The sequence below is a fragment of the Ailuropoda melanoleuca genome, chromosome 12 (genome assembly GCF_002007445.2).
Source record: "Ailuropoda melanoleuca isolate Jingjing chromosome 12, ASM200744v2, whole genome shotgun sequence".
Taxonomy (NCBI): domain Eukaryota; kingdom Metazoa; phylum Chordata; class Mammalia; order Carnivora; family Ursidae; genus Ailuropoda; species Ailuropoda melanoleuca.
Window position 1 is genome coordinate 78080135 of NC_048229.1, and position 20166 is coordinate 78100300.

General features: G+C 58.6%; 1 protein-coding gene across 5 annotated transcripts in view; it reads left to right on the top strand.

The window, feature by feature from the left end:
* The window catches only part of GSE1 (Gse1 coiled-coil protein), a 422793-nt gene that overhangs the window by 98039 nt on the left and 304588 nt on the right, over positions 1-20166 (top strand). The gene's annotated exons all lie outside the window — the stretch shown is intronic.

The window sequence follows — 20166 nt, forward strand, 5'->3', positions numbered from 1 at the left end:
TGAATAGGCAAATCCGTGGAGACAGCAAGCAGGTCAGCGGTTGCCGGGGCCGAGGGGGAGGATGGGGTGTGAGTGCTGATGGGATGGGGTTTCTGTCTGGGGTGACAAATCACAACCTGGCGGATGTCGTAAATCCTACTGAGTTGATTCAACCACGTAAAACATTCCAGTCTATCTTACGTGTAGGTAGAGTGGTGTGTTCAGTGACCCGTGTCAGTGATGGCCGCGGCGGCGCTCCACGGCTCAGCGCCATAGGTTTGTGACCCAGGGTCCCAGCACCATGCACTTGCTCCCTGCGGGCACCCACGGTGTCCCTATCCTCTGTGCGCAGGGGTGGTAGGCGGCTAAAGGTCGCCCGGTACCCATGCCCCCTCTTGCCAGCAGAAGGAACGGAACCCAGAGCTGGTCCGGGCTGATCCAGTACCTGGCACCTGCCCCCACGGGTGCGGCACCTGCCACCTGCTTGGTACAGAAGCTAAGCCCTTGACCCTGAAGGTCTCCCAGGGCCCTGGCCCTGCACCTTCTCGAGTTCGTGGGAGATGTGAGGCATTTCTCACAGTTTCTCCCTCAGCAGCCTCGGGGATCAAAGTGTCCCTAATTATAGCTTGTTGGCAGCCCATGTCCCATGTTGGGAGGCTGTCAGGAACAAGAGGCCACACGTGGTTCTGCTGGGACTGGCCACAGAGCACGGCGTGAAAATGCCAGCCAGCTGCAGACGCTGACCCGGGCCTGCTCTGGCTCCACCTACGGGCAGAGGATAATTCCAGAGGGCATAGCCTCAGGAATGGGGAGGAGGACGGACAGCTCCATGCCAGGACAGTCGGCCGGAGCCCCAGCAGTCCGGCTCCTCAGTACTGAAGGAGGGCCAGACATGAAAGCCACGTGGGAGGTGGGCAGGGGGAAAGCCCAGGCCAACGGCCTTGAGAGGGCAGAGGCCTAGAAGCAGGGGAAGAGTGACCTCTGGGTGCTGAGGGGTGCGGGCCCTCCGCCAGGCACTGGCAGGGGGAAGGCCGTTGCCGTGAGCCTAGGGCTGCCTCACCAGACCCATGGTAAATATCCACTGAGTGTGAACCACACCGATGGAAGGAGAGAAGGTTCTGGAGTCAGCACCTAGCATTCCACCCCCAGAGCCACGGGGGTCAAGGATGAATCCTGGGGGTCTATCCTGGGGTGCGGCGCCAGTCAGGGCAGGGGGACCCCAGAGGCCCAGTGTGGGTACATTAAGGTCATGCCCCTGCCCAGGCCCCAGACCCCAGACCCAGGTGGCTGCCGAGCAAAGGTCACACTGGGGTGCCGAGCTGCTCGCCCCCAGCAGATGGCGCCCTTGGCCTGGGCAGGGAAGGGGCGTCCAGGGACCAAGCAGATGGCGCAGCAGCCCTGCCTGCATGCCACCCTCTCTGGTCCCTGTTCATTTGTGCACTGATGGGTGCAGAGCCTCACACAGGCCCCGCATCAACTCCGCACGGCTGTGGACAAAGCCGGAGGGGGCACTTCTAAGTCCTCGGCCCTCAGGGTCCCCATCCCCATAATGGGCATATGTCCTGCCTCAGATAGTGGGGAGCTCGTGGTTAATTGAGCCATCCGCTAGCACAGCACCTGGTAGGAAACCAGGGCCACAGAGAAGGGAGTCCTAACTATTAGACTGCATCCCCACTTTTCAGATGAAGAAACTGAAGCCCCGAGAGCTTGAGTTACTTGCCCAAGGTCACACAGCAGGGAGGGCTAAACCAGGCCAGTTGTCTCACCTCGTAGGGCGGCTGGATGACCCTTCTGGTGGCTGCTGGCTTTTGCTGCACACTTGCTGCCTGCACTGTTTGAACACCTTACACGACTCTTCTCACTTAATTCAAAGGAAGAAACTGAGGCAGGAGGACCAAAGGGAGGAGGCTCGGGAGACTTAGAACTGCTCAGTGGTTGGCCAGGAAGTCGGAAACGGAGCGAGGCTGGGGTGGAGTCATTCATTTTCTGAGCACCTGCCGTGACCCAGCCTGTCCAACACCCCTGTGGTGGTGAAGACATTAGTGAACTCAGTCCATAAGCCAGTAAGCAGCTGCGTGGCAGGCCGTGCAGGAGACAGCCCGGGCCTCCAGCAGCATTAAGGATCTTTGGTTCAGAAAGGGTAGTGGAGGCCTCTGGAGGCTGGCAGGGAGGGCTGACTAGAGGCAGCTGGCCAGGAAGAAGGTGGAGGATACAGAGGTAGGGCGGTGTGTGCACCTGGGGGAGACCCCAGGTGACCCCAGGACTTCCTGCTGCTGAGCCGTGGGCTCAGCGTGGTTTTTTCTGGGCCCCCTCCTCCCTGGGAGGTCCCTGGGAGCCAGGCTCTGCACACAGAGGGGACTTTGGGTCTCGGGTGCCATCCCTGCAGGCAGAGGGGACACAGGTAATAAAACAGGCAGCTTGGGGGGCTTCACTGGCTCCGTTCAGGGGAGGCGTGATAGTGGTCAGCCTTGCTCTAGTATCATCCTATTTAAGCCTTACACCGCCCCGTAAGAACGGTCTTTCTCATCACCCTATCTTACAGACGACAACACTGAGGAGAGAGGTGTCCAGGTCTCTGGGCCAAAGTGCAGGATTTGATTCCAAGCAGGTGAGGGGCACTCCTGAGCTCGCCGTCCACGGGCAGTGAGGGGCCCTCCCCTGCCTGGGCTCTGCAGGTCTCGGCCCGAGAGCCAGTCTCCTTGCTGGGAGCCATGGAGATGCGGGAGCCTTGGTGGGCTTTGTCTGCTTCGCGAGGCAGGAGGCCCCACAACCTGCTAGGGAACGGTGCTTTGGTGTTTTTTTCCTTGTTCTCCTTTGCTTTTCTAGAGAAAAGTGATATTGCCCTGAATAATGCAGATTTTTAAAAATTAGTTCATCTTGGACTGACTTAATGCTTCTCCCAGGAGCCAGACTTTATTACACTTGTTGTTACCATATTTTTACTTCAAATGTCTTGGGGATGTTTTTACCCCCAGTTTTTTAAAAGGCAAATGATGTTTTATGTCTTCTTGTATGAGAGGTTTTTGGGGCCTGGCTCACTCCTCCTGCTTACGTTTTGAGCACTGTGAATAAGAGGGTGAGAAAATTTGGGGAGGGAAGTAGGAAGCTTGAGGTCTGAGCCCCCTGGGAGGGGACCTGTGCCTCCCTGTTCTAAGGAACGAAATTCCTTCTACCAGGCCCACCTGCCATGTCCCACTGCAAACAGCTCCACAGCCCAGAGCCTCAGTTTCTCACCTGTAACAGGGGTCACACCATCCCTGCCACTCTTGGGTTGTCGGGGAGCAAATGAGCCCCGTATCTAAATGCCCGTGAGTCTGCCGAGAACTGTGCCGATGTTGGAGGTGGTGGTTTTCTGAGCCCCAGCTTCTCCTGTTTCACTCACATCCCTGAGACTCTGTCCCTCCCCTGCCCACGTTAGGAGAGAAATCTCGAGAAAAGCCCCTTTCCTGAACACGGGGTGCTTTCATTGGGCGGGATAGTTAGCCGGGGGGATGCCATGTGTTAAGTTCAGGTGTGTGACTCTGGGAGTCACTGGATTTCTGCACCTGCAGAGTTGGGGGGGCAGCTGAGCCCACCTGGGCCCCAGAAAGCGTCCTTCCCCCCAAGGTTTGCTGAAGTCAGCACATCCATTGGCACTTTCCCCAGAGCTAGGTCTGCAGCGCTTGTCCCCAAGCCCGTATTATTTCGGAGCTGAGGGATGTGGCCCTCGGAGGCTGGGCTTTCCTGCAGGTGGGACTCAAGGCCTGGAGCCAGGCATTGGGGGCTTTGGAGCGTGTGCCCCCAGTTTCTGCTTCTGCCTGCCCGGTGACCTTGAGCAAGTCCCTTACCAGGAGGCCTCTGTGCCCAAGACTCTACCAGCAAGGGGTCACCTTCCAGGTCAAGGTCACGGAGTCCCATGATCTCTTTTATGTGGGGATTTTCCCCACATTGTTCTGGCAAACTATTATCATTCATTTAGAAAACGTCCCCATTGGCTCCTTATTCCATTTTCAGAGCCTTCCAAGGACATTGTCCTGTGTGACTCTTTCTGGCTTCTCAGAAGGCCAGTGCAGGAAAAACAGAGGGAGCCGGGGACAAGGCGAAGGTCCCACGGGCCACGCTGGTGCGGCCCAGGTTGGCTGCCCAGGCCCGGGTGTTCATGAAGTCCTGGGGTTGCCTGTTCAGCTCATCCCACCTGAGCTTGCTCTAGCAGCCAGGCCAGGGGAGGGCTCACGTGGGAAGGCCTGAACCAGGTGGAAGAGCTGGGCCAGGTGTCCTTGCTGCACGCTTGTCCGTGGTGGGATGCAGGGAAGTTTGGGAAGAATGGCTCTCCCTGCTCTGAAGTTACGTCAGTAAAGACCCAGAAAGGTGAAGAAGTAAATAGACCCACGATGCCAGCCGCCTCTCCTCCAGCACGAGCACCATTAAGCTTTAGAGCTGCGAGGTATCTTGACAGGCCAGCAGTTCTGAGCCTCGTGGGGCGGGCTGGGGACATGTCCGAGGCCTGGAGCAGCCAGGTGACTTCTCCGAGGTCATGAATTCCTGACAGCAGGCGAGCCGTGGTCTACTGGGAGACCTGACGCCCCGGTGGGGGTTTCCCCCCCCCCCCCCCCCCGAGCTGGGCTGTGGAGCCTCTCAAAGCAGTTCAGTTAATTAACCCTCCCAGCACCTCTCCAGAGGAGATAATTATTACTCATATCCCCTCCGTAGGTGGTTAAACCGAGGCCCACAGGGTTGAGCAAGTGGATTAAATGCCCGATGGAGAACTTACTCTGCATTGGGCCTCCATCTAACCTGCCTCTTAATTAGTCCGGGCTGCGAGCCTCCACCCCATTTCCAAGAGTCCGTTGTTGTTGCCTTGTTTTAAAAACCACACTCCAGAAAAAAAAAATCCCAGAAGGCCGTGAAGCTCACGTCCCGTCCAGCCTGCGGCTGGGTTTCCCTGGGCATGGTTGTCGGGGCGGCAGTTACATCCCGAGGGCTCCCCGACTCTGGATGACGTCCTGGGACAGGACGATGGAGAAGGGGGTGCATGAGGCTGGCATCCGAGCCTCTCCGCCTCTGTCTTGCTTTTGGGAGGTCGAGGAGCAGCCCTGGTTGGATTCACCTTGCCTGAGTGGGGCCCGATCACCTCGACATCCGCAGGAGTATTTAGCCAGGAATCATGGGATCCCTGGGGTCAGCCACCCCAAGTGCAGAGTACTCACTTCCCTCGGAGCCTCAGAGACGGAACTGGCCCCGCGTAGGGTCTTGGGCCACACAAACGTCGGGGCTCTTGGCTCTGGTTTGTTTTCACTGTTTCTGTACACTTGACTGGGTAGCCCACCTGTCTCCCACTTTCTCACTCCAGATTTGTGGAAGTTGCTTTTGCCAAATGCCTGCACCAGAGTCCTTGTGTCTTTTGGTGACCTGTGGTGTTTATAGAACCGGGTTAGGGCTGCAGATCCAAGACCATCAAATGTCTGAGTCAGAAGGAACCAGAGAAGTGACCAGGTAGTCAGTTGGTTTGATTACAAGGACACTGAACCCCCAGAGGAACAGGGCTTGCACAGTACACATTGCTGGCAGCAGGACTGGGTGGTACCCCAAGACTCTTGTTTCCCTAGGAGAATTTTTATTGTGAAATGTGACTTCCCTCTCTTTGTTCATAATTTTGTATTTTTTCTGTACCAGAGTTTCTTAAGTCCACATGCACCTTTATCACCTCCCATATAAGGTCTAGTTTCTTGATTAATTTGTATAATTCAATGCCGTATTAATACTTAATGCCACATAACTAATCACCCACCCCCAAAGCTTAGCGGCTTAAAACCACGTTGAGTATCTCTTATGGTTTCTGTGGGCCGGGACTTCGGAAGTGGCCCAAGAGGGCCGTTCTGACCCAGGGTTCTCAGGCTGGGTCTGGCCTCGTCTGCGGCCTGGCCTGGGCGGAAGGATTAGCTTCCATAGTGGTGTCCTCACACGGCCTGCCGGTGGGGTCCTGTCTACATGGTGGGTCTCTCCAACAGGCTGCTTGAGTGACCTTGCAACATGGCCAGCAGCTCAAGAGAGCAGGGTGGAAGCCTCCAGTAACCTAGTCTTAGATGTGACGACTACCTCTTTGTCCTAGCTCACCGGCCATTCAGACCCCCGCCCTTGCCTCAGCAGGCCTCCAGCGCCCCCTCCTTGCTCTGTCCCTAACCAAGCGCTGAGTTGGCAGAAGCCAAAAACCCTGCGGGAGCGAGGGGGAGCCTTAGAAGCCAGAGCTGAGTGGGTGCCAGCCCCTTGTGCCTAGGTTCCGCGTGAATCCCAGCTGGCTCTGTCCCTTTGACTTCTGGAGCTGCAGCTGAAGACGAGCACACACTCTGTTTCTGGGGCACGGGGGCCCCAGTACATGCTCTGGCTTGGGCAGAGGGGCGGCCAAACTGCTGATCCCCAGCAGGCAGACCTTCCTGGCACTGTGCAGCCTCGCCAGGCCCGTGGGCCAAAGCAAGAGCAGCCCAGCAGGAGTGGAAAGGGTATTCATTGTCATCTGCACAGCTGGGTCCTGTGTCCAGACCCTCCTAAGCATATTAGCTCAATGAATCCTTAGATGGCCCTTAGGGAGTGGATGGGGAAGCTGATGCTCAGAAAAGTTAAGTCCCTTGCCTAAGGCCACATAGCTAGGAAAAGGTGGCGCTGGGATTTGGATGCAGTCACTGTGGCTCCAGAGTTCCTCCTCTTACCCCCTGGGCCACGTGCTCCTCGTGCCGGATGCCTTTGGGCCCATCTCTGCACGTCTGGGCCTCTGTTTCCTGCGTGAGTGAAATGGATTGGGGCGGGGAGGTTGGGTAGGACTGCACCGTCTCCAGGCCCCTCCCGGCAGCTCTGGGCCTGCCCTCGGTGTGGCCTTCCTCCCCAGACGGCTGCCCGCCAGCCCTCAGATGCACGCTGTTCTGCTTTTGAGAAGCCCCGGTGCTGAAGGCCCTGCGGGTCAGGAGGCCGGGAGCCCCGAGAATCTGCCTGACGGGTTGGTCGTACTTTAGCTGTTGCTGCAGGATGACTCCTGGCATGTAATCACAGCGTGCGGCATGGGGACAAAGAACATGACAGCGGAGAATGATCAGACAGGGAGGAGGCGGGAGAGGGCAGAGTGGGCGGGAGCCGGGCCAGAGCCTCCGCTCACATCCACTCCACAAGCGCCGGGAAGGCGGCAGGGAGGCCTGCCCCATGCCCTCCCCTCTGCTCCTGCCCAGACGCCCGAACTCCAGGCGGCACCACCTTCCTGGCCCCCGGGACTCTGTTCTTACAGCGCCCAGCCCTGGTTTGTCACGTCCACCAATTAAGGGATTTGCTGGGGTGACGATTCTTAGGAACTCGGGGCAGATGTTGTGTTCGCGCCAGTGAGGGGGGCGGCGAGGGTCCGCTAACTGGATGTTAACCGCCGCTGGGAGCGTCGTGGTCGGGGGCCTGCTGGGATTCTTCCTTCAGGCAGGAGGGACAGTTGGGAAAATGGGGGCCCATGGAACCCGAAAGGGAAGGCTGGTGCATGTGGGCGGTGGGCTGGCACACCCGGCCTCGAGGCCGCCCGCTGAGGCTGCCTTCCCCGCGGCTGCACGCAGCCCTCAGCCCGCAGGCGGGACGGGCATGGCTGAGGCCCCGCTCAGTGGGATCTGGGCTCTCTTTTTGCATTCGCTCTATAGTAACAGACCAGAATTTGAATGAAAGCATTAATAAACACGGAATGGTAGACACAGAGAATTCTCATGTGCAGACAGCTTGGTAACCCCTGTTTGGGGCAGGAATCATCCGTGGATGCTGGACTCAGTGGGTAGAAGGGTGGTGGAAACGCTGTTTGCATCATCAGAGTGTTTCTCCAGAAGATCCTTGTTGATTTCAGGGGGGAAAGTGGTCACTTTGGACCAGGCAGACATCATCTACGCCCAGTGATCAGCGTTCCTGTCGGGGGTGTGATGAATGACATCACGGGCCCCCTGATATCCCACACTGAAGGGCACAGTGGCCCAACGTGGCCTATTTGGTTAAACTAAGAAACGTTGTTGCTTCTCGATGTCGCTGAGTCTGAGCTGGGAAGGGGTGTGGGCCCGCCTTTTGCTACCCAGCACGTCTCTGCACCAGCAGCACCCGGCCTGCCCAGAGCTTGTGAGAAATGCAGGCACTCAGGCCCGGTCCCCAACCCAAGAATAGAACCCACACTCTGGTAAGACCCCTGGTGCTTCCCACGCACAAACGGGGCTGCAGCAGCCCTCGAGAGAACTCTAGAGCACCTTCCCCCTTAGGGCCCTGTGTGGTTTTGTTCCAGTTCCAATGTCACAGGGAACCACACAGGAAAGAACGGCGGGGCGTGACCCTGGGCAGACCAGAGGAAGCAAACCGGGAACCCAAGGCCAGTTATCCGGGAGACGGGGTGGTTCTCTGGACTGTGGGTGTGGAAAAGTGGAGTGTCCTGACTCATCCCAGAACCCCGCCTCGTCCCGAGCTGCCGTGCCTACCGCCCCAGGCGCACGTGTGTGCCTCGCTCGGCCAAGAGCAGGTCAGCAGAGGGCCCATGAAAAACCGGCCCAGCGGAGGGCTTGCCCCTCATCCCCCCGCCCGCCCCGAGCTTGTTAGCGGGGGAGCACAGTGGCCACTTGATATTTTCCAAGGAAAGCATTTGGGAGGGTCAGCCCGCGTGTTGGCATCAGTGCCTGGTCTCCTTGCCAAGTGACTCATTCGAAATGGGAACATTTATTTGAGGGAATAGTGTGACAACACAGCCCTGGAGAGTGAAATGGGGGAGTCTGCATCCACCATCCCGGCCAGGATGTCGTCTCCCCCAGAATCACTGCTGGCGTCCCACCTTGCTGAGCTGGGACATCTGTTCACGAGGTGGGCTTCCGAATGGTGGTCCCGGCACAAGGACCCCCCCCACCCCCGTCTTAACAATAGATCATTGCGTAGCGCCTGGCCCAGAAGCCTGGGTCCTGTTATCATAAATTAAGAGCAGGCACGTCTGAGCTATAATAATCACCATGAGGGGTTCTCGGGCTTGCCGGAAATTATCTGGCGCTGTGGCTTACACGTCTATTAGTCCAAGTGCCCAACAGCGTCAGACCAGAGAGTGTGTGTGTGTGTGTGTGTGTGTGTGTGTGGAGAGAGGGAAGATTGAGGGGCTATTTGAACATCTGTTCTGGTATCACTTGGGAAGTTTCAAGTCAGGCGAGATTGTATGATCAGCCAGAGTGGATGTTTTATTCCCCGTGTAGGGAGTTAAAAAAAAAAAAAAGTAAAGCTGCGTGTGCGTATCTCCCTTGCCCTGTGGTGTGGGGCTTGGGGTCTTTCGGGGTCTGGGGCGGCGCAGGGAGCAGCTCCCCTTGAGGAGAAGCTGTTGCAACTGTGCTTCTACCTGGACTGGACGGGGCAGGGGTCGCAGGCTCGGGCGGGTCCCTCCACCTCGGGGGGATGCTGTCCCCTCGCCTCATCTGCACACTTGGCTCTCAACGCCTCTGGTCTCCCCCTGCATCTCAGGGGACGGGGACAGCAGATGAGGGTTCTGCGGTGTCACTGAGAACTCTGGCTCGTGCGAGGGACCAGCTGGAGGCAAGCACTGGGGTCTGTTCGGGACAGATGGCTCTGTCAGATTTGGCTCCCAGAAATTGTGCAAGACAGGTGACACTTGGCGGGGCGGCGGAGGCCTGGGCTCCCAGGGTGGCCTTGGGGGCCGACTCTGGGGCCCAGAGCAAACAAGAGAGTGGGGGGACCTACAGCCTGCCTGCACTTTGTACCACCCACTCCAGGATTTTATGGGAGGACTTTGAAGCTTCATGACCATTCATGACCTCACAGTGCCCCAGGAGGCCTTTAGTGATTGGCCCACACCTTCGGCCTGACCTCCTCCTCTTACTCACTCCATTGTAGTTCAGCTGGTCTTCTTGCTGTTTTTCCAACATGCCAGTCATGTTGCTACCCCAGGGCCTTTGCATGTACGGTTCCCTGTGCCTGGAATGCTCTTCCTCCTAATGTCTTCATGGCTTACTCCTTCACTTCTTCTGGGTCTTCCCTGTTGTTACCTTCTCTGTGGGGCCTTTCTAAACCACCCTATGTAAAGTCCCAGCCCCCACCTTGCCAACCCCCCACCCCAAGTGTTATTTTTCTCCTTCACATGTGTTGCTGGCATTCAGTTTGGTGTCTGTCTCCCCAACTCTGCTGAGACCTAAGTCACCTCCATAAGCCCCAGGGTGGCCCATTCTGTTCATGCATACTGCCTAGAACAGTGCCTGACACCCGGTACGCAGTTACTAAGTATTTGTGGAAGGAAGAAATGCAGATGAGGGAGAAGTAAGTGCTAACACCCCCCCCTTCTTTGGCATTTAAAAAAAATGACGAGAGAGGCACTGACTCAGAATTCACTCCAGAATATAGTGCGTGGGCAGGGGAGCAGGAAGTGACCTCAGACACCAGGTGAACACGCAGAGAGCAGGACCACGGGAGCGACCCACCTTGCAGCCTGTGGGGACTGTGATGAGGACCTTGGGCGGCCCTGGACTCTGCAACAGCGTCGCTCAGGGGACCCGAGAAAGTTCAAAGAGGTTCCTGATCTGAACCCTAACCTTGTCTGGGGGGAGACACCCCAGACCCCTTGGAACAGCAGAGGTCGGGATGCAGTCTGCTCCTTAGAGGAGGGATTCCAGCTGGCTTCGTATAGGAGATGGCATTTGTGCTTGGGTCATTGGAGTCTGGGGCGGGAGGCATTTCAGTCCCAACACAGCTTGGATGCAGGGGGGCCAGGCAGTCAGCGTCCACACAAAGCTCCCGCCCGCAGGAGGGGGTGAGGGGGAGCTGCTGTCCTGCTGCCCTCTGCCAGTGAGTGTGAGCCCTGACCTGGCCAGAGCAGCTGTGAACATGGGGTTGAGGCCTGAGACTCTGCACTCCCCACCTGCCCCTGGGGAAGGCCGACGAGGACCGCCACGCTGGCCTGCAGGCACCCCTGGCTGCCCTTTGGAGCTACCTCTGGAAAACCGATGCTCGTCCCCCCACTTCCAGGAGGTGCTGGTGTTAATCGTGCACAGCCCCCGTTTTTAACTGGCATAGGCGCTGGAGTTCCGTGAGCTCCCTGGCTGTTTCCTACCTGCAAAGCACACCTGGGCAGACAGCGGTGAAGTTGAGGGTTGCAAAGAGAGGAGCTGAGCATCCGGGGAGGGACTGGGGTGCTGGAGACAGGAAGGTGCAGAGCTGGTGACGGGGACCCCGCTGCGCTCAGGCGGGGAGCCTCTTGGCGGTGGAGGACATGGCAGGGTCCTGGGGAGGAGACTCACTTCCGGCCGTTAGCCCCTTACAGGTAATCTTCGAAGATCCCGTTTTAATCCCATCTTTATCCCCAGGTGGTGTTTGGGAAACAGGATGGTGTGTGGGCTGCTGGCAGCAGCACATTGCTGATGGGATGCAAGTGGTCTGACTCCAGAGTCGGGGTGGAGAAGCCTGCATTACCCCGCGGGAGCCCGTGCTGTGCGTTAACCCTAACCCTGAGAATGTAGTGTTGGAAGGGAGCCCCGAACTCCTGTCCCATGCACCAGGCTAGGGTGCTCTGGGAAGAAGGGAAATGCGGTGGGTTCTTCAAATAATCCCATGGTGCTTACAGCACAAACACTGCTCCCCCACCCCCCACCAAACGGGACCCTGGTCCAGTGACCCACCCGAACTCACAGGCCTCCTCTCCTTCTGCCATCGCGATTCCTCGGAGCCCAGAGGACTCTCCTCTTTCGGGAGGTGGGGGATGGGTTTCTGGAACCGGCCAGCAGTGGTTGCCAGTGAGCTGGGAATAGGCCAGGTGGTTGGTGCCACGTGCAGGAAAGCCGAGAAGCAAATGTGAGCCAGGGAGGTTCCTTCTCTGGGGTAACCCCAAAACCAGATTCCAATGCAGAAAGGGGTGGGAGAGGCCCCAGGAGGGCATACAGTCCACGAACTTCAAGTGGAGGTTGGCCAAGGACGCAGCCGTCCGGGGGTGGAGCTGGGCCATGCGCCCGGCAGAGCTCCCTTGCCCTTCTGACCCCGGCTCCCGAGAAGGGCTTTCTTATCCCTGTTGGCCGGATGACGTAGGCCCAGAGAGGCTGAAAACTTGCCCAAGGTCACAGGAGGCCCTGCACCCCAAGTCCCAGTCCTCCGCTGGAGCTGCAGGACAGTGTGACTCGGCTACCTTTGTCCGGATGGGGTAGGAAAACCTCTGTCTTCGTTCCCCCCCTCACGTTGGCTTTTATCTGATAACAGCCATGGGGGATTTCAGGAGAGGGGCCCATGATCTGTGATGGCGGGTGCCTGGCGCTCTGAGCACCAGCTGGGGGTAGGCAGCATGGCTCCCAGTACTTCACTCCACCCTGGGAGGGTGGGGACCAGTACTGCTCCAGGGTATGGAAGGGAAGGTTGAAGCTCAGAGAGGTCAGGTAATTTGCCCAAGGTTACACAGCTCCCTGGAGGTAATAAAGCAAGATTGACACCTGGGCAGCCCGACTTCCCGGGGGCACATCTAACCACAAGGGCTGTAAGCTCCCCATGGCCCCTCCTGGCACCTGTTTCTTTTTCTGGAACAATGGTAGACAGGACAGGCTGTCCACTGTGCACCTCCACGACCTTGCCTGAAGATTCTGTGGCTTCTGCTCCTGACCCTCTGAGACCTCCCGGCCTCTTTGAAACCCCCATGCAAAACAAAGCAAGAGGTGGGAGGGGGCGCCCTGGGAGGTAGCCCGGGCCCCCACCGCTGCCCTGTCTACTCCCTGTGGCAGCTCGAGGGCTTGGCGTGGGTAAGGACGGGAGAGGTTTAGGTACAGTGAGCAGATCTCCCTGGGGTCCCCATCCATCAGAGCCCTCCCCCCCATACACGCATGCATGAAAGCTCAGAGCCGTTCATTCCTATTTCCTAAGGGGCACTTTGCAGAAGGGGCCCCGAGGCCATTCCCTGTTCATTTCTGTTTCAACTCCAATCACAGCACCCCTAAGCAGTCCAAACCAAAGCCAGCCTGGGCCTCGGGGTCTCCTGCCAGGCAGGCCACAGCCCCCCACCATGGCCTTTCATGAGGAGGCCAGGAGCAGGGTGTAAGCAGGCTCCGGCTGAGACTCGGAGGTATGGGGAGGACGTGCCTGCCCTGCTGTCAGAGCCTGGCAAACGGGCACAGGGTGGCAGCGGGCCCGCGGGCAGGTGGGAACGTGAAGAGGCCCTTCCTGGCCTGCCCTCCCTCTGGGTGGCCCCGGGGCCAGGGCACAGCAGTGCCGGTGCTGGCCAGACTGTGGGGTACCTCTCAGGGGCCAAGGGTCTCGGGGTGAGCTGGAGGTTCTGTGTCACCTGGTGTCCCTGCCAGGCTGGTCTGGTGGACACGTGCTGCACCTGTACCCGGGATTCAGGTCACTAAGTAACTTGGGCAGGGCCTTTAATTTTTCTGAGCCTCAGTGTTTTCATCTGTAAAATGGGAGTGTTACTTGGTACTTACGAAGGTGCTGAGCACCTGTCTGTTGCTTAGCGAAATGCCACCATAACGATGATGCCCATGTGGTGGCTGATTACAGAGGCTGCACGAGGCAGCAGACTCTGTGGGCCGACGGTCAGAGAGGGCAGCCGACTTCTGCACGGGCTTCCCGACCTGGTGGCGGGGTACCATCAAGACCACAGGCCCAAGGGGCAGGTGTCAGCTGCTGGACCGAGTCACACCCGAAAAGCTTCACATGAGAATGGGAACCATGGCCTCACAGGCCTACTCCTGCATCCTCATGCCTGGACCGTGCAAGTCACAGCACCAACCCCGCTTCCATGTTTTAGGGGCTGGAGAAAAGGGGTATCTGCAGAGGGAGAGGTGTGGAGGAGCCCCAGGGGCCTAGACAGGCAGGGGCTGTTTGTGGGCATGAATCCCTGGTCTCCAGGGAGGAGCTGAGGGTGATGGGGCTGGGAGGCCTTGTTGCCGAGTAGAAAGTGACCATGGGCAGCGGGGGCCCCTGAAGGTTTGGGGTCAGGGGCAGCCTCCAAGCCAGGGCCTGCACAGCTGCCCCTGGAGAGAGGGGTTGGTTTTCGTCAAGAGCCACCTAGATCACTGGTGCAGGAAGGGACGCCAGCCCCTGCAGGGCTGAGGAGGGAATGGAGACCACCGCCCCCTCTTCCTCGGGATGGCCGAGGGCGGCACACCCCGACTTGCCCTCCAGCGAAGACGTTTGCCGACTCCGCTGATGACCAGCTTGCTCCCCTGTCCTGCACCTGAGGGTCTTCTCCAGGGAAGCTGGGGGAGGACGTGTTCGGGGAACAAGGCCAGGAGCGGGGCTCTCAGGGTGCAGAACCCTGGGAAGCGGGCTTCCTCCGCCCAGCCCCGTCCGGCAGGCAGGCTCAGGTTCAGGCTGGCCCTGTGGGAAAGGGAGACAATTCCTCTCTCCTCCCAAAAGTGCTTTCTGGGTTTTCCTTGATAAGAAGGGGATGTGGTTTGGATGCCAGTTATTGCACAATGAAGCCCTTTCCCTGAAGGGGAGGTCATGTTCCTCATGCCACACCAGAGGGCATCCTTCCCGCCCTTGGGCCAGGCCAGGCCCCATTAGCTGGCCTCAGCTCATCCTGGCCCCAGCCTGTCTCCTGGACTCCCCATGCCTACCTCTGAGCACACCACAATGTCCACTTGACCCCCGTGACCTGACCTGCCTTTGCCTGCTACCCCACCCAGGAACACACTGGCCTTGGGATCCTTCTCTGCCAAGCACCACCTTTCCATCTGGGGCTGATCCCATCCTGCCTTATACTGTTAACTGAAACATACGGGGGTCTCTTTCCTGCACCTAAACACTAGGCCTCTAGAGAGCAAGAAATATGCCTTCAGCCCTGTGTCACTCAGTGGGCATTCTGTTCATGATTTCAGGGCTCCCATGTACAGTTGTGCAGGGTCCACACTGCACAAGGATATCAACTGAAATCTAGCCTAGACATTACACACCAAGCCTGGAGCAAGAGAGTACTTATTTCTAACTGATACCTCTTACACTTTGCTCCTCTTTTTTGTAATAATCTGTAATATCAACCAACTCTGCATAAATGCATGGTAGGGGCCAAGATAGATACAGAGAGGAGAGGATGCAGTCCCTCGCAGGCTGCCCTGTAGTCTCTGAGGTACTTTTTGTTTTCTCATGCTGACCAGATGGCCAGGAAGGACCATGCCCTGTACTTCTTTGCCCCACACCAGCTCGCACTGGGGAGTGAGTGGGCCCGTGAGGGAGCCCCTGCCCCACCTCCGTGCAAGCAGGCAGGCCAAGCAGTGTGTGCTCAGGGCTCTGGGGAGGGGAGAGCTGGGAAGCATTTCTTCGCCAGGAGAGCCGAAGCTATTAAAGTCAGAACAGGGGCTGCTGGCCCTGAGGAACCGTAAGAACAAGCGCTTACACGCCGCGTGCTGTCCACACACAGGGCGTCTGGCATCTCACTGAACCGTCACGACAGCCCCGTGGGGCAGTTGGTGTCTCTTTCTATTTTATAGATGGAGAAACTGAGGCTCCAAGTGGGTCAGTCCCTCAGCAGAGCCGGGGTCCAGACCAGGCCATGCCACCGCGGCACCATCCATGCCACCGCGGCCTCGTTAACCCCCCAGACCTGTCTGGAGCTTGGCTTCGAGGCAGGGGCTGCCTCCCACCCTCCCCTGCCCTGGAGGTGCACAAGCCCAGCATAGCAGCCACTGGTGGGAGGGTGCCTTTGTGCCTGTCTGGCTTCTGCTGTATTTTCTCTCCTTCCTGAAGCAGTCAAGCGGCGTTTTTCGGATTCTTCCGTTCTGGCAGACCGGCTACCCCCCTTGCAGAGGACAGCACACCTCCCTGCCTCCTCCCTGGCCCCTGTGCGCGCTCTGGCCTTGCGGGGTGTGAATGCAGGGCTGTCTGTCCTTGTAGGACAGCCGTGCCCTCAGGCGTGGGGCCCTGGCTCCCGCGCAGTGTGTGGCCTCTGCCCAACAGGGACGCCGGGCCTCCTCCCAGCCCTTCCTTGCCTGAGCCAGCCCCAGCTGCTGACTGAGCCCCTGACCCCCGGGAGACCCTCCCCGTGCTGTCCTCGCCCTGCAGAAGGCTGGGGGTGGAGGTCAGGGCTGGCACAGCCATCCATTGGCAAGACCTGACAGGCTTCTCTGTGGGGTCATTAAACTCCTGGCCAGGCTCTGCCCTCCTCCCTCCCAAGCACAGAACACTTCCTTGTGACTCTTACCACAAAAGGCTCTTATTTCCTTCCATCTTTTATTAGCACTGGCTTTTGCGTTGACTGGGTCAGGCTGCAGGGACTTACACAGAAATAAAACGGGCCTGCTCTTGACCCTCAGAGCCCAGTAAAGAGGCTGGGAGGTCAACAGAATAACCCTCCTCATCCTGGGAGGCACTATGATCCCACCTCTGTGGCCAGTTGCTGTGTGTCTTTGGGCAAACTACTTAACGTCTCTGGGCTTTGATTTCTTGTCTGTAAAACAGGACGAATAATCGTGAAGAATAATTGTGTGTTTGCGTACGGAAAAAATCGTTTTATGTTTTATTTCTTGTTCAGCTTTATTGAGGTAAAATTTACAGCAATAAGACCCATGAGTTTTAAGTGTCTAATTCAGCAAGTTTGGACTCACAACTGGGTATAGCTGAGTAACCACCACCACAGTCTTGACACAGAACATCGTCGCTCCAGAACGTTCTGCTGTGCCCTCTGGAGTCAGTCCCCTGCCGGCCTGAGCCCCTGTCGGTCCCAGGTTTGTCCCTTTCACTAGGCTGCGCCTTTCCCTATAGCTGTGGGGCCACTCCTAGACCTGTGTTGTGTCCTGGGGCGGCTGTTACGAGTGACCGCACACTGGTGGCTTCGAACAGCAGAAAAGTATTCTCTCAAGTTCCAAAGGCCAGAAGTCTGCAGTCAGGGTGTGGACAGGGTCGGTTCCTGGTGGTGGCTCAGAGGAAGAGTGCCTTTCTCCTAGCTCCTGGTATAGCCCGTGGCCCCCGGCATCCCTTGGCTCCAGCCACGTCACTTCCGTCTGTGCCTCTGTGGTCACGCAGCGTTCTCCGTGTCTTCACACAGCCTTCTCATAGAGACCACGTCTGAGTTAGGACCCACACCCATCCAGGATGATCTTACCCTAACTGATCACATGGGCAAAGCCCCTGTTTCCAAACAAGCTCACACTCGGAGTTTCTGGGTGGATGTGAATTTTAGGGGGATGCTATCCCACGCCATGCAGCCCCCCTCTGTGCTCCAGCTTGCCCGTCTGTTCAGGGGGCATTGTTCTAACAGGCACAGAGAGCCCCTGGGTACCCCCACCCCGGAGCAGCCCACTCTCCAAAGCTGGAGGTTTCAGACGTCCCACACATGTGGTTATAGCCAGAGACCACCTGTCGCTCCACGTGCCCTCCTGCCCTTCAACCCTGGATGTGTGGCTTCCCGGAGCACCTGGCCTCTGGCATCTGCCTCCAGGCATGCACTTTCCTCTCAGTGACTTGCATCGGTCCTGTCTGCCCCTTTTTCCAGCTGCGTCATGCTCCGTGTGTGACAATTCTTCATTCGTGGCCTGCGCTCGTGCATGAGGCTTTCTCAGGGGCTTGTGGCTGAATTGCAGGGCGATCTTGCCAAACCAGTCGTCCGGCTTCCCCTCTCCCAGCAGGGTAGCAAACAGTCCAGGCTCCGCGAGTCCTCGCCAGTGTGCACCCTCAGAATTGGGAACGGGGTGGAAATCTGAAGGAGAAAGGAGGGATGGCAAGACATGGGGCATGGAGTGGGCCCTGTCCTACCCAGGACAGCTGCAAGGCTACTGCCTTTGCTGGTACGGAGACACGGGCACGGCTGCCCTCCTGCCGTTAGCCTGGGTCGCATTCTCCCCACAGCCCTTGCAGCGGGCACCCCCTGGGTCGTCCCCATTTTGCAGACCGGAAAACAAAGGCTCAGAGAGGTTAAGTAACTGGTCCAGACGTCTGACCAGTGGCAGAGCCAGGATCTGAGCCCAGTGGGCTGTTTTATGGGAGAGTGTGGTGGTTTGACGTCCGTGTCCACCCTGGTCAGCCCCCGTTGGGCCCCTTGAGAGAGCAGCACCTCCCACCTGGCCCACCCGCCACAGACCTCTGACTGCACGCACCCTGTGGGCCCCAACAGAGCCCCCGTGCCTGTTGATTACCTTGCCTCCGTTGACTGCAGCCTGGGGTGTTTCTTGGAGGGGCAGGAATATTTCCTTGAGGGCGGCTTCTGGTCATCTGTGAGGCGTGACTGTCCTCCACTTACCTCAGCAGCCACCATGTTCCCGTGACCTCCCAGCATCTGGGGCCTGGCCGGGCTCAGCTGGGCTCTGCGCTCGGAGTCTCTCGGTCAAGGGGTCAGGCTGGGGCTCCCTGGGGTCCCCCCTTCTCTACAGTGAACGGAGACAAACTCTGGAGATGGAACCATTCCCAGCAAGTGGAGAACACATTTATAAATTCCTCTAGTTTCCAGCGACACTGGCTGCCGTTTTAGTTTTCGGTGACTGCTCGCTCATCCTTAGTTGCTGGGCTGCCCCTGGGCCCGCGGGGGTTTCCAACACCACCCACAGAGCTCGTTTGGGGGACCCCGTGACTTTGAGTTAAATCACTTTTCTGTGTCTGGAAATGCAGGGACGAAAGCGGGAAGCAGGCTTGGTCCCTTCGAGCTCGGTGCCAGGACTGCCTTCTGCGAGGAGGACACATCGGGATGGGCCCCTGAGAAGGACAGGCCGGAGATACGAGTCTCCCTGTCCGGAGGGCAGCACGCCCCGTGCCTCTCAGACTGTAAGGCGACCCACGTCTCCCAGGATCTCGTTAGAAAAATCAGATTCTGATTTCCCAGGCCTGGATGGGCCCAAGACCCTGCCTATCCAGGGGCCTGTGGAGTGGGCTGGCTCTCGGAGGTTAGGAGCCTAGGCCCATCGCCCGCTGCCTCCTCGCCGAGATGTCCCCAGGAGGCACCCCTGACATGTCCTGGAGGAAACAACTTTTTATCAGCACCCCTCTCCACCCCAGGGGCCTTCCAGGGAGTCCCCGCTCAGCAAGGGCATCACTCACTGCTGCCTAGGTGATTCCAGGAAGTTCCAGAGTCTGTCCTTCATGCCCCACCTCCGGTGTAGCTGTGCTTTCAGCCACATCTGCTGAGGGGCTCCTAGGAAACCGCCAAGTCTGGGCCAGAACATTTGCAGATGAGATGTCGCCCTGGAGGGTCTGGTATTTCCGGCCGGGCAGCAGGCTCCACCGCAGAGTCCTCCAGGTGGCGGGGCCACGAGGCCCCCTTGCACTGTCCGGCGGCAGCTGGGTAGGCCTGACCCTGCATTTTGATGGTTGTCGTCCAGGGGTAGGGGTGGGTGGGGTCGAGTTGCACCTGCCTCAGTGTCCCCCTCTTGGGCCGCAGAACCTTGAGGGGTGGGTGGGATCCTCACTCTGACATCTGAGGAGGTGATAGCCGTGCAGGTCCCAGGTGAGAGGGGCTCCCAGAACTTGGTGGGGGTCTTCCCAGATCTCCTCAACTTGGAAATGGGAAGAGGGGAAAGGTGCCGGGGCCCTGCTGCAGAGGACAGGCTCCTCGTGCCATCAGCCAAGGGCAAGAGAAGCCCCCTCTCCACCCCAGGGCTGCCACCCGCGCTGTCTCTGAATGAGTTGTATATGGTGCTTTTTCGTTGCCATCATCAATGACGGCTTCTCAGAAATCTGAGAAGGGCTCCCTGCCTTGGAAGAGGATTGCGATCAGAAGCACAAGTCAGACACAAACGTGGTCAGGCCACCACTTTGTCAGCAGGTCAGCTGTCTGTGCGGCATCCGCTGTGCTGGGCCTGCTGCTCCGGTGTCCTGCGGCTGAGGGGCGCCTGCTGGGGTGGGGGGCCGTGCTGGGGTGGGGAGGGCTTCGGCTGCCTCACAGAGGCTTGGTTGGGCGGGCGTTCCCACCGCAGGCCCAGCGCTCCGGGTGAGATTTCAGGAGCAGGCTCTTACAGGGAGCAGGGAAGGTGTCCCTGCGGGGGTGAGTCTGTGGGAGGCAGGGCGGCATTCTCAGGTTTGGACGGTCAGGCAAGCGACACCGGGAGAGCTCTTCCCGTGGACGTCTGCGAGTGGCCCGCCTAGGGGCCGGCCTCCCCCTGCAGACCTTGCCCGAGATGCGGGTGGAGGGGCTGAGTTCATACTGCTGGAGAGGCTGTGGTAGAGCCCGACCGGATCCCAGAGCCCTGCATGCCTTGGATCCTGCTTGTCGCTCGGGGGACACCCCCAGCCCCACCCCGAGCTCAGCAGATCAGCATCCGCGTCTTC